The following is a 4485-nucleotide window of genomic DNA, read 5'->3' as shown; positions in this document are numbered from 1 at the left end:
AATGTCAAAATTGTGTGACATTTTTACCACAAGTTAATCTTGGAGTCAATCCTAGAGGACTGATACCTAACCATATTTGGCAGATGGACGTCACACACTTGCCAGAATTTGGAAAATTAAAATATTTACATGTTACAGTCGATACTTCTTCTGGATTTTTGATGGGCTCCCTTCATGCCGGAGAAAAAACTAAAGATGTTATAGCTCATTGCTTACAAAATTTTGCCACTGTGGGCGTTCCTAAACAGTTAAAAACCGATAATGGTCCTGGCTATACCTCTACCTCTTTTAAACAATTTTGCTCATCATTTGGTATTACTCATATAACAGGAATCCCATACAATCCACAGGGACAAGGCATAGTTGAAAGAGCTCATCAAACTATTAAAACATACTTATTAAAGCAAAAAGAGGGAATTGGAAGGGGGTATATATCCCCCAAAGATAAACTTAAAATAACGCTTTTTACTCTAAACTTTTTAAATTTGGATTCATCAGGACTTAGTGCTGCGGAAAGGCATATGTATCCAAAAAATGTACATAAGCCTAAAGTACTTTGGAAAGATATTCTAACAGGACAATGGAAAGGTCCTGACCCAGTGATTGTCTGGAGTCGGGGGTCTGTTTGTGTTTTTCCACAGGGAGAACAGCAGCCCATTTGGATTCCAGAGAGATTAACTAAAACAGTTTCTACAGATCGAAAAGAAGATGATTTGACTCAAATCCATAACAGTTGATATCCAGAACTCCAGCTTGGCCATTCTTACATCTGCGACAGTGATTAACCAGGATGCTTTTTTCAATAGCTATTTTATTATTGCATTTTTCCACATCATAAGGTTCTATTTTTATTTTTTGAGCTCATACAAACCTAGGTTAATGTTTTTCTGATCAGTTTTATTTTTTGACTGTGGAGTTTTTAAACATTGCAATGGAGATTTCACCTAGGTAAAGCTACAAGGCCTTTACTATTTTCTTATGTGTTGTACGTTTGTGTACACTCTTGTGTTTTGTGTTGTATGTCTGTATGTGCGTATGTCCATATTTCTTGTATGAGGAGCGCTCATGAAAAAATGGATCCGAATTATTATTATTTTTTTATTCACGTGATTTAAATGGTTTAATTTAAATTATGTAAACAGCTGTTAAGGATTGTTTTTAAAGGTGGTTAACAGATCTGTTTGTTTACTAATTTAAATTAGGTAAAAAGCTGTTAAGGATTGTTTTTAAAGTAGGTTAACAGATCTGTTTGTTTACTTTCACCTTTCCTTTTCATTATATTTAATAATTCTTTTCAGGATAATGTCTCTTTAGCATCATTGCCAGAATTCCTATCTCCATCCCAGTGCCGGTGAAGAACTCAACAAGTAATGCTCAAAGAGTCAACTTACTTTGGGAGGAAACGGATTTTGGGAGGAAATGGACATATTGATAGATTCCTCTGCTTTGAACTGCTTGCAGAACTTGCCTGGACTATGTAACTATCGTTTGATGGTGTCACTAGTGATGCAATTTTTATTTCCTTGCCAGCGCACCCCATGTTAATTGTGGTAGTGCTGACATATCTTTGCTGATGGTGTCACCAGTGATGCAATTTTTCCCAAGGAGCCGTCAATTGGCTTGGTGTCGTGGCATTTCTGTATCCTCCTCCCTTCTGCTAGTGATGGTCTAAAATTTGGGGGCCAATGGCTTATGCTGGACCGGTAGTCAGTGACGGGTATGATCCAATTGCAGTGGTATCAACCTAAGACAGGAGGCTGACGCCTAAAGGTCAGTTTTCCGATGACGGGTAAGAACCATATGTTGAATTGGACAACCTACCAGGCACGGTCCATAAGCCACATTAACCTCACTCCCCCACTGGCACCAAGGCCAAATTTGGGGGCCAACAGAGGTGAGGCAAAGAACCTCACCCCCCCACTGGTGCATAGACCTATCCACAAGTATGGCTGTATGCTGGACCGGTAGTCAGTGACGGGTATGATTCAATTGCAGTGGTATCAACCTAAGACAGGAGGCTGACGCCTAAAGGTCAGTTTTCCGATGACGGGTAAGAACCATATGTTGAATTGGACAACCTACCAGGCACGGTCCTTAAGCCACATTGCTTGTTGTTTAATTAATCAGAAGGGGGGAGATGCTGGGAGCCATTAGCCAAGTAAGTATGACAATTTCCTTGCCAGCGTACCCCATGTTGCAGTGACATTGAATGTACTTAACCTTGCTCAAGGACCAAGGCAGATTAGGGTGTTCCCGGTTTTAAGATAATCTTGTTTAGGGCGTTCCCAGTTTAGGTTCCAGGTTTAAGGTTTAAGATTATTCCTGCTGGGAATAGGGCGTATCCTGCTGCCTGAGTTCCCCTTGAGTTCTCATGGGATTCAGACAGTATATTTTGGAGATAGAAGCCCAGTGGAGGTGAATTTGGGCAGAGAACGTGGATTTGAGAGAGAACGTGGATTTCCCCAGAACGTGATTGTAGACGGCTGGTGTGAGTTCGGGAATAAAGAGTTGCTGTTTGAATCTACAAGCTGTGTGGTGGCTCGTGATTGTGTGCCCAGCCAGACTGCGGCATTTGTGCCCAGCCAGACTGTGGCAATTTGGATGTCCTGCTTTCGATTCTCCTGGGCATATGCTCAGAAGTGTTGTTGGATCACGTGGCCATTTGCTGCCCATGCGGCTGCACCGTCTTACACCCCGACTCACCATGCAAAGTTTCCAGGGTCCCCACAACCTCACCAACACTTGCCAACATCCTAACAAGTGTGAGGTTCCTTTTGTGGAAGGCATTTGTATAGAAATGGGAATCAGATGTGCCCTCCAGAGGATCTTGGGACAGAGAAACTACTCTAGGATACTACCTGGCAGATTTGCCTCTTTGCACATTTCCAAACCCAGAGAAGGTCCACCACCAAGACAGACCCTGATGTGAGCCATGGGCTTTGGGAGATGATGACACACCCAGGCAGGTTCAGCCATGTGACAGATGGCCAACAGGTGGGGTGTGGGGGGGACAGGGGGTCATGCGTGTGTAGGGGCCGGGGGTTATGTGCCTTCTGCCTTCTGCTCAGTTTCACTGTGAACCTTAAACAGCTCTTTTAAAATGTCTATTTTTTAAAATGTGCCTTGCCGGGCTGGGGTTGTGGCTCAGTGGTAGAGCACTGGCCCATCATGTGTGAGGCCCTGGGTTCGATTCTCAGCACCACATATAAATAAATAAATTAAAGATCCATTGACAACTAAAAATATATTAAAAAAGAAGAAAGTGGCTTTCCTACATCTGTGAGTCCAGGAACGGGAACGGGGCAAGACAGGGGCAGAGAAGGCGATGTCCTCAGCTCTGTGGTGGCCTGGCTCTGCAGGTCCCCCTGCAGTCCGTGTGTACCTAACACCTGGTGGCGAAACACACTTGGTAGAAAATTAACACACTGTTGTCCACCAGCACCTCCATCCATCGCCAGAACTCCTCTGCCTGGACCCCCGGACCCACGTTTCAGGGGAAGGCAGGGCTTCCGGGAGGATGGGAAGGACGGACAGGTGCCCACCACAAGGAAGGTCCCCATAAGAACTTATCTGGGGACCCCCCCACTAGGCCTTTAGGCCCATCTACATTGTCAGGGAGAAGTCCAGCCCCAGGCACGGAGGGGGGACAAGGGATGGGCACAAAGGGGTACAATCTCACACCTGGAAATTTTAGGTGTAAGCAGAGAAGTTTCTGGGAAGCAGAGGACTGTTCTTCACGTACAGGGTGGGGGGAGAGGGTTGGATGGTGACCCCCGAAATGACAGGTGCACATCCTAATTCCCGAACATGCTCATGTGAGCTAACGTGGAAGGAGGCCTTTGCATTGTCATCACTTCACAATGTGAGGTGGGACATCCTGGATTATCCGGTGGGCCTGAGCCTCTGACTGCTGCCTTTATTAGAGCTGCGCAGGGGACAGACACACAGGAAACAGAGGCAGAGATGGAGTGATCCAGCCCGAGCACTCGGTCCTAATAGCCCTGTCCAGGAGCTGAGGGATGCAGAGGGAGGGGAGGCCCCTCACTCCTCAGCATCAAGCTCAGGAGGTGGGCACAGCCCTAAAGAAGCCCCATCCTCCTGGGCTGTCCCCACTGCCCGGAGTCCAGGCCCCCAGCCCTCCCCAGAGCCTACAACAAGATGGCCCCAGCTCCCACCACCCCCCCGCCCCCCCGCTCCTGCAACCCAGCCAGGGCGGCCTGGGGGAGGGGAGGGCTGCAGGGAGGGGAGGCCCAGCCGTCCCTGGAGAGCAGAGCTAACCCATGGCACATAATCCTGTTAAAATATTAATCCTCATTTAGCCGGGAGGCGAGGCACCGCTGAGATAAAGCCCCTGAGAAGTGATAAAGGCACCGCAGCTGATACAGCGGAGAGTCCCACTAATAAAATCCTGCGGTGGCAAAGGTCGGGCTGGGCCCAGAATCACAGGCCACAGCAGCCATCTGCCTTACAAGCGCTGGCCAAGGG

This window comes from Marmota monax, unplaced genomic scaffold (assembly GCF_021218885.2).
Source record: "Marmota monax isolate L192 unplaced genomic scaffold, Marmota_monax_Labrador192_F-V1.1 WCK01_AAM20220418_F8-fsc01743, whole genome shotgun sequence".
Lineage (NCBI taxonomy): Eukaryota > Metazoa > Chordata > Mammalia > Rodentia > Sciuridae > Marmota > Marmota monax.
This window is presented reverse-complemented; position numbering follows the sequence as displayed.